The sequence below is a fragment of the Anas platyrhynchos genome, chromosome 2, assembly GCF_047663525.1.
Source record: "Anas platyrhynchos isolate ZD024472 breed Pekin duck chromosome 2, IASCAAS_PekinDuck_T2T, whole genome shotgun sequence".
NCBI lineage: Eukaryota > Metazoa > Chordata > Aves > Anseriformes > Anatidae > Anas > Anas platyrhynchos.
Genome location: NC_092588.1, coordinates 62,427,060 through 62,436,398, shown reverse-complemented (window position 1 = coordinate 62,436,398; position 9,339 = coordinate 62,427,060). Strand labels below are relative to the sequence as shown.

The window sequence follows — 9,339 nt, the reverse complement described above, 5'->3', positions numbered from 1 at the left end:
GACCCCATGGGAACAGGGGCAGGGAGGGAGCGAGAAGGAGCGGCGGGGACAAAGCTTCAGGGACTGAGCGCAGCCCTCAGTCCCCTGTTTCCCTGCGCTGCTCAGGAGGAGGAGGTGGAAGAGGGCAGATGGGGAGAAGACGTTTTGGGTTTCTTTCCTTTGTTTCTCACGTGTCTAGTTTGTTGGTAGTAGGCAATAACTCTTACTATCTCCATATGCCGAGTCTGCTTTCCCCTTTACAATAATTGTTGAGCGATCTCCCCGTCCTTATCTCAGCCCTTGAGCCCTTCGCATGGTATTTTCTCCCCCTTTCCCTTGAGGAGGGGGAGTGAGAGAGTGGTCGTGGTGGAACTCGGCTGCCCACCCGATTCAGACCAGTGCAGTTGCAAAGGACTGGAAAAGTTTTCCGAAGAAACAAGATGTTTAACAAGGAATGCATAGTTTCCTTATTAAGGCTTCCTGGATAATTGTTTTTTTTTTCCTATTCCCAAATCAGAGGAAGGGAATTGTTGATTTCACCTTCTTTTTTCTTACATGGAAATAAAAGGTGAACTGCTCTACAAGTGCGGGCACCGTATCAGAATCAAGCTCTTTTGGTCTGTAGTCCTTTCTCAAGGAACAGATTGATCACACACCTTCCACAGATGTAGGGGAGCAGGGAATAATTTTTGAACTACCCTAATTCAAGTCAGTTTGGGCATAGTGGTACTTCTCTAGCTGTTTCTGAGACATACGCGTTAGCAACAGAGAGTGTTGTGCCGTCACTGGGAGGCGCCTGCGGTGATGACTTCAGAAACAGACCTGAATGATGTCACCACAGCACTTTGGGAACAGCTGCCTCTGTGCATGTTTAGCCGGGAGGGACAGAGAAGGGTGCTGGATGCGATGAAAGCACGTGAGGATTTGTGGATCCCACCTTGAGGTGCACAGAGAGGGCCCGTGCCCTTCTGTAAGTGTTTTGATGCTTGGCTGGGGAAAACAGTGTGGTTTTGTTGTGAATGCTTCATTTTAGTATTCTGTAGTTTGTGTAAAGCCCTTAGAGAAGCATCAAGTTTGGTACTTTGCTCAATGATGGAGCTGCACAGAGTGAGAACAGACCCAATGTACGGGTGAGGGCCTCTGCACGTTCTCTTCTTCCTACAGACGATCAACAAATAAGGGGAGACAGAGAAGAGTGTGCTGTGGTCCTCCCATAGACCGCAAGTCCTAAAGCATAAACAAGAGGCTTAAGAGTACCCCTGTCATGTTAAAATTCAGGACAGCAATGGACTGCACCACATGGGCTGGCCTGTCGAGTAGTGTCTCAGGCTGTGGTGTCTGAAGAGGCACTCCATCTGCTTTCAGGGTAGCAATTGCAGTGGGCAAGCTGCCTGACCTTAACATTGTTCATTCCATTTTTCACCTGAGTTTTGCTGGTTTCCCACGATTCACTCGTGGTCTAGAAAAAAAGAAGAAAAAAAAAGAAATTAAAAAAAAAAGGGAATTGGGATCAAAATAAGAGGATTTCCTTTCCATTAATTCCATGTTCTTAACTTGACAGATTTGATTATTGACTTGGAAGGCAAATATCTGGCCAGACTGCAAGACTTGTGCTCGCAGCGTGGGACAGCTCTCGTAAGGGTGATTCAGGGTAGCTTCTGGAGAACAAGACGTCAGATCTCCAAAACAGCTTCCTTTGTGCTAATGTAGGAAGGGCGAGTAAGAGTAAAGGTAAGAGTCCAGGTACCGTAAGAAGCGGAAAGTGTGAAGGAAACTTCCTTCTGGCTGATACAGCTCCATATCTAGTTGTCAAGTATGAAGAGAGCAGTTCTAAGTTTCTTGGGGAGAGGAAAACAAAGAGACGGGGAGATGGTACAGAGAAAAAAATGGGATTAGCTATTTCAGGAAATCCTAGTAACTGGAAATAGAGATTGGAAGAGTGCTTTAAGCCAAGACAGAAACTTTTCAAAACTAAAACCTAGGAGTTGGATGAACCAAGAAATGAATCCATTTTGATTATGCAGTTGTGTCCAGTGTTATCTTGGGAAATATGGTTTCCACATAAAATGTATCTGGGGCTTGAAGTTTTCCTAACGCCCTTCTCTGTGTATTCCCTACTGTTTGGTAAGCGCTGAGGTCACACTGCAGACAGCAGCACGTCCTCTCCCCACTACTCAGCTGTCTGTTTGCACAACATGTCTAGCAACAGAATGGCTTGGACACAACTGCGCCTAGGACCGAGTTCATTCAAGCTGGTGGACAAGGTAAAAGCTCTGGACAAGCGAAGGGGAGGGAGGGAGGGATGGACATACAATATGAACACTTTAATCTCATTTCTCTAAGAACCCTTGCCGAGAAAACAAAACAAAAGAGAACGGAACAGAACGAATGAAGCAAGCAGCCAGCTTGCTGGAGACATTGTCTGGGAAACAGTGAAAACACTTGCAGACAAAAACATACCAAAGGACTAACTCTTTGAGCTTAATTCTACTCAAACAGCATAACCTCAAAGTCCTGTTTCTGTTCATCACAGGCTGGTACAGTAACATGGCGCATTTGATGACTTTGCAGCATAGATGTCAGGAGTGCAGCTTGGGATCACCTCCTTCTACTGAGAGTTCAGTTTGAAGGGATGAGCAAGTAATTTTTCCTGGGTGGACGGAAATCTAAAGTCTGTTTTCTAACACTCTTCCAGACACTTCTCTGTCCATCGGCCTGTCCTGCCAACTCTGGTGTGAGTGTGAAGTTGTGGCAAGAGGGGTTTCCCGTTCCTATTTGACCTGGTGGACACCAGCTCTCCTAGGAAATTGCTGATGTTGCTGAGGAGGCAGCAGTATCAAAGCCCTCGATTCTGAAAGCAGCAAAGCAAGCTAGAGGAAAACGGTATGTCCGGATAATTTTCTTTCTTTTTATTTTTTTCATTCTTCACTTGTAAGAAAATCTAAGTCTTTAAACCATTTGTTTGAAAACACAGCTTTATGGAAATGCGTGTGGGTGTGCTCCTTCCCCTTGTTTGGAACCTGCTTCACCTCGCTTCAGCTAGAGGACACCTATGCTCGAATTTATGCTTCCCATGAGAAAGCGGCGTTCTTTCGCTGTTCTCTTCTGTGATGGTTGCAGGTGAGGTTGAAAAGAGTTGTCAGTACGATTCTTCGTTTCCTTTGCAGTATCCAAAACTCCGTATCACAGCGGATCTTCTCCTCTGATCTGAAAAGCTTCACAGGCCAAAAGAGAATTGAGATGAAGAAGGAAATAGAGAATGCTGACCAGTATTTCCAATTACCACCCGTAAGTGTTGTGAAAGAATCCGGTGCATTTCTGTAGTGGTAGAAAGTTAATAAAGTCATGATTGTGCGCTTGAAGGCAAGCAATGCTATAAAAACGAAGAATGCAAGGCCCTGCTTAAGGACAGTCTTCAGGCTGCTTCTCGATCAACAGCTCATTTGGTTGTTCCACAACCTCATCTCCGCTTGCTTAGAAGTTGTGAAGGTCGGAAGCGCACTCCGTGGTTTTCATCCCCTCTGTGTATCTTTTCCCTGACAGCAACTTCTGTCTTGGCTCTTCACATCCAGCCAGAGCAGTTTCTTTGCCTCCGCAACCTGCAGGCTGTCCTCTCGTGTGTACCTGTGGTGGACTGAGGGTAATGCTTGTAACGCACACGGATGCTGTATTCACTAGCACTTTGAGAAAAGAGAGCAAGAAGCTAACCTGCGCAGCAGTTGCTTAGGTTTCTGGATATCTATCTATCTATCTCTCTGCGCATATATTTCATTACTTATTTACTTATTTAAAGATCCTTTACATATAGTAGATCCTTTAAGAAAGCTTACTTGTCCTTCTCCTTTACTTGTTTTGAACGTTTACTTTTCTAACCAATCCTTAATGTTACAACATTGGATTTATTTAGTTCTCAGTCCTCAGAAGTTCTCAAAGCACATCAGTGATTTCTCTAGTTCTCAATCTTTCCATCTGCATTGAGACCTCTTATCTCAATTTAGGTATTAGGTGAAGAAGAACACTGCAACCAGCTGAAGCCGTATCAGCAGAGATGCTTCTGTGCTAGGAAGTAATTCAGAGTGCTTCCATGGTGTACTTTAGACAGATTTCCTCTGGTCCTCTGGACTCAGCATCCCCAAGGGATATTTCAAAGCTCTCTGAAGGACCCGTCATTATCTCTGACACTGCAGTCTCCATTAGGAAGGGGTAAATAGTCCTTGCCCTTGTGCAAAGGAACTACTCAGTTAGCTGTTTCTAACCCAAATCTCTTTGTTGTCTTCTATTGACAGACACCACCCGGCTAGCCAAGCTAAACCATTGAAAATGGAAGGAGTGGGACATCTTCAAAAGCCTGCTGCTGCTTCTAAGCAGAACTGCGCTGTAGGTGGGGACACAGCAAGAGGACACGTCCAGGCCACGGTGGAACTGCAAGGCACCTGTCTGAGCCACAGAAGGAAGTCAGCGCTTCCCAGTTGGAGACTGTTGCTCGCCTAGGGACACAGCAGCTGGAGCGCTTCTGGTTGCTGCTGATGGGTTCCCGTGAATCAGCCAGGGATAGCAGCTATGAGAACGACTGAAGCAATCTGAAGATACCTGAAAGAAAGAAAAGAGGAGAGAAGAAGACAAGAGGGGAGGGAAGGGGAGGGAATAAAAGGAAGGGAGGGGAGGGGAGGGAAGGGGAGGGAAGGGGAGGAGAGGGGAAGGGAGGGAAGGGGAGAGGAGGAAAGGGCAGGGGAGGGGAGGGCAGGGGAGGGTAGGATAGGGTAGTGTAGCATAGCATAGCGTAGGGTAGCGTAGCGTAGTGTAGTGTGGTAGAGGGGAGGGGAGCGTAGGAGAGTATAGGGTAGTGTAGGGGAGCGGAGTTTAGGGGAGTGTAGGGTAGGATAGGGGAGGGGAGCGTCAGGGAGCATAGGGGAGGGGAGCATAGGGTAATGTAGGGTAGTGTAGCGAAGGGGAGTGTAGGGTAGGATAGGGGAGGGGAGTGTAGCAGAGTGTAGGGACAGGGAGCATAGGGGAGGGGAGGGCAGGGGAGGGGAGGGCAGGAGAGGGTAGGATAGTGTAGGGGAGGTTAGGGGAGGGTAGGATAGGGTAGTGTAGCATAGCATAGCATAGCGTAGGGTAGCATAGCGTAGCGTAGCATAGTGTAGCGTGGTAGAGGGGAGGGGAGCGTAGGAGAGTATAGGGTAGTGTAGGGGAGCGGAGTTTAGGGGAGTGTAGGGTAGGATAGCGGAGGGGAGTGTAGGGGTGTGTAGGGTAGTATAGGGGAGGGGAGTGTAGCAGAGTGTAGGGACAGGGAGCATAGGGGAGGGGAGCGTAGGGGAGGGGAGCGTAGGGAAGCATAGGGGAGGGGAGGGGAGGGAAGGGGAGGGACAGGGAGGGGAGGGAAGGGGAGGGGAGGGCAGGGCAGGGGAGGGTAGGATAGGGTAGTGTAGCATAGCATAGCGTAGGGTAGCGTGTTAGAGGGGAGGGGAGCGTAGGAGAGTATAGGGTAGTGTAGGGGAGCGGAGTTTAGGGGAGTGTAGGGTAGGATATGGGAGGGGAGCGTAGGAGAGCGTAGGGGCGGGGAGCATAGGGTAATGTAGGGTAGTGTAGCGAAGGGGAGTGTAGAGTAGGATAGGGAAGGGGAGTGTAGCAGAGTGTAGGGACAGGGAGCATAGGGGAGGAGAGGGGAGGCGAGGGGAGGGGAGTGGAGGGGAGGGGAGGGGAGGCAAAAGAGGGGAGGGGAGGGGAAGCAAAAGAGGGGAGGGGAGGCAAAAGAGGGGAGGGGAGGGGAAGCAAAAGAGGGGAGGGGAGGGGAGGGGAGGCAAAAGAGGGGAGGGGAGGGGAAGCAAAAGAGGGGAGGGGAGGGGAGGGGAGGGGAGGGGAGGGGAGGGGAGGCAAAAGAGGGGAGGGGAGGGGAGGGGAGGGGAGTGCTACCATAAATAAAGTTGCCAGATACATGACATTTTGGATCTGGAGCCAAATATTTGTGTTGCTGAAGGGATGCAAGACACAGACTCCTGATGGCTCTTGAACAGGAGGCGTTTATTGCCCTTTTTCACTCCTACATGTCCTCTCCCCGTAGCCCCACGTGCTGTCCACGCGCCCGCATCTATCCCACAGTTGGTCAGAGACCCTCAGGCACGTGCCTGGAGCCAGCCAGCAATTGCCCACTGCCCAAAGGTCCTCTTTAACACTGTAGCCAATTCTGGATCTCAGCCTTGCTCAAGTTTTTGTTTCTCCCGCTTGTTTCCTCATTACCTCTAATTCAGGGACCTGCGAAACAGCGCGAAGCCACCTGAAAAGTCCCTCCCCACACGTTGCCATTCATTCCACAACCTGATTTATCGCTGCCAGCCGCGCCTTGCACAGTGCCATGAAAGGTTTGGCCTGCACAGAGCTGGCTGAGGATTTTCAGATATAACTTGCCTTAAGAACTGCATCGAGACTTTTGCTGGAAGGCAAAAGATCGGGTGATTGATTAACGTAGGGATGGCAGCTGAGCACGGGAAGCATCTTCCAGACTTCCAAATATTGCCTGTAGACAGAACTACAACTCCTCTGCTCTCCGGTTAGGAGTTTCCGTCACCTGCTTAGGAAGCAGAAGCAGTAACATGGGATTTAGAGGATCCAGCTGAAGCATCAGTGCCAGTTAGAGGAAACCAGTTAGAGGGTTTGAAGAGAGTTTGACCGGTTTTCCAAGGAACATGTACTAGTGCTGCATCTATATGCATAGAAATATCTCTACAGCTGGCTTGTATCAGACATAGAGTGGCCCTCAGGACTAGGGAAGCGGTTGTCCCTCTGTGCTCGGCTCTGGTGAGGCCGCACCTCGAGCACTGTGTTCAGCGAAGACCTCGAGGTGCTGGAGCGTGTGCGGAGAAGGGCTCTGAAGCTTGTGAAGGGTTTCGAGAACAAGTCTGGTGAGGAGCGGCTGAGGGAGCTGGGGTTGTTCAGCCTGGAGAAAAGGAGGCTCAGGGGAGACCTTCCTGTGCTCTACAGGAAGCTGAAAGGAGGCTCCAGAGAGGTGGGGATTGTTCTCTTCTCCCAAGCCCCAAGTGACAAGACAAGAACAAAACCCCTTAGGTTGTACCAGGGGAGGTTTTGGTTGGTTATTGCGAAAAATTTCTTCACCGAAAGAGTTGCTCTGGTGGGTTTACGTGGCAAGGTTTTGGTAGCAGGGGGCCATAGGGGTGGCTTCCGTGAGAAGAATCTAGAAGCTGCCCCACGTTAGATAAGGGCTCCCCTGCTGGCCAGAGCCAAGCCAAGAAACGATGTCGCTTGTTCCTCTGTGAGACCGTAATTAAGAAAGGAGAACAAAAATAACAAAACAAAAGCTGCTTCCCAGGGAGAAAGAGAGGAGAAGCAGCCCTGCAGCCCCCCAGGTGAGTGCAGCAGGAGGCAGCAGCAGTTCCCCTGCAGGCTGTGCAGGGAGAGGCCCCCGGTGGAGCAGGCTGTCCCCCGGCAGCCCATGGGTCCCCCACGGAGCAGATCTCCACGCTGCAGCCCCCCCGTGGGTGGAGGAGCCCCCGGTGGAGCAGGTGGATGTGGCCTGGAGGAGGCTGAGGCCCATGGAGAGCCCCCGCAGGAGCAGGCCCCGGGCCGCAGCTGCAGCCCCCCCGTGGAGAGGAGCCCCCGCAGGAGCAGGGGGTCTGGGGGGAGCTGCCGCCCAGCCATGGGGGACCCGTGCTGGAGCAGTTTGCTCCTGGGTGATGGATGGATGGAGCCCGTGGGACGGAGCCGTGTGGGAGCAGTGCTTGAGGAGCTGCTGCCTGTGGGCAGCCCGTGTGGGATCAGCTGGGGAAGGACGGCATCCCGTGGGAGGGACCCCATGGGAACAGGGGCAGGGAGGGAGCGAGAAGGAGCAGTGGAGACAAAGTGTTAGGAACTGACCTCAGCCCCCTTTCCCTGTTCCTCTGTGCCATTAAGGGTGAGGATGTGGAAAAGGGTGTATGGGAGAAAGATGTTTTTATTTTGTTTTGAGTTCTCTCTTCTCTAGTCTGTTAAGTCCATCCTATTTCCTCCCCCTTTTCCATTGAGGAGGGCGTGTGAGAGAGTGGTTGTGGTGGAGTTCATCTTCCCACCAGGGTAAGACCACCACTACACACACAAATATATATATATATAAAACACAAGACAAAAAATGTTAAACATAAGTTTATCTTCTGCAGAAACAGTCAAGTTAAAGAAAAAGGAAGGAAAGCATTGGAAATACTTTGCTCACATGTACATCGAATGAAAAGCTACAGTTTGCAAATATTACATAATACTGTGGTCATTGGTTTTCCTACAGTAGTGACTTAATGGTTGTAAGAGTTGTATGAGATCGTGCTGTAAATTTCACAGGCTCCTGTGGATAGACACTAAATTAAGCCATCGATGCATGTACACTTGTCTGTAGACCAGTAGACCACTTTTCTGATGACAGCAATGAAATTCAGCATCACATAGATATGAACATTTTCATCCTGCAAATCATCATTCAAGAACTGAGAAGGCATAGTTTGTTTTCTCTGCATGTCAAAAATAGGGAAAACAACATAGCAAGTCTTACTGTGCTGATTTTATGAGAAGAAACTACACAAATAAATGACCTGAGAAATAAGAGGTCATGAGAAATGACCATAATGACTGCAGCACTTGTTTCGTGTTGATCTTCACTACAAGGAATAAACAGAGGTCTAACAGAATTGGAACCATCAAAATCTCTTATAAAAGGAAAAATAGTAAGATGGTAAAGAACAAAGTTGATAAAGCTGCTTCCAGTAAACAAAAATAATTTACTGAAGTGATCTTGGAGAACCTGTAAAGTGTAAAGTTGCAGAGGTGAAAATAATGTCTGTCTTTAAAAGGGAATAAAGGAGATCTAGAAGAAGCTGTGTATTATAATACAATATCTGCAAAAATAATCCAGTGAGCTATTTGGAAAGATATGGAAGGAAAAATAGGAAGTAGTATCAGAAAGAATATACTACCTGAAAGGAAGGTGTGGGGAGCTGTGTGTCAGTCTCACAGCTAACCAGTGATAGGACTAGAGAGAATGTACTCAAGTTGCACCAGGGAAGGTTTAGGTTGGAAATTAGGAGACATTTCTTGTCAGAAAGAGTAGTTAGCGTTGGAACGAGTTTGCCAGGGAAGTGGTGGTGTCCCTGTCCCTGGGGGTGTTCAAGGAAAGTTTGGACCTGGCGCTTGGGGACATGGTTTAGTGGGTGACATTGGTAGTGGTGTGATGGCTGGACCAGATGATCTTCAAGGTCTCTTCCAACCTTAATGATTCTGTGATTCTATGATTTGTCTAAAAAATCCCTTAATAATACCAAATCAATCAAATCTCTCCTGCGATAGGATAAAAAGCCTGAGAATGGATTAAAAGATGTAGATATG

At 48.9% G+C, this 9,339-nt stretch overlaps 1 long non-coding RNA gene across 2 annotated transcripts; it reads left to right on the top strand.

Moving 5' to 3' along the window:
• Positions 1 to 1,547: 1,547 nt before the first annotated feature.
• LOC140001718 (uncharacterized) lies at positions 1,548 to 4,599 on the top strand. Of its 2 annotated transcripts, XR_011807215.1 has the most exons (4): positions 1,548 to 2,862; positions 3,147 to 3,619; positions 3,978 to 4,182; positions 4,266 to 4,599. It is a non-coding gene; the product is annotated as an uncharacterized lncRNA (long non-coding RNA). The 2 variants fall into 2 exon arrangements; XR_011807214.1 differs by lacking the exon at positions 1,548 to 2,862 and having other exon boundaries at positions 2,893 to 3,619.
• The last annotated feature ends 4,740 nt before the right edge of the window (positions 4,600 to 9,339 follow it).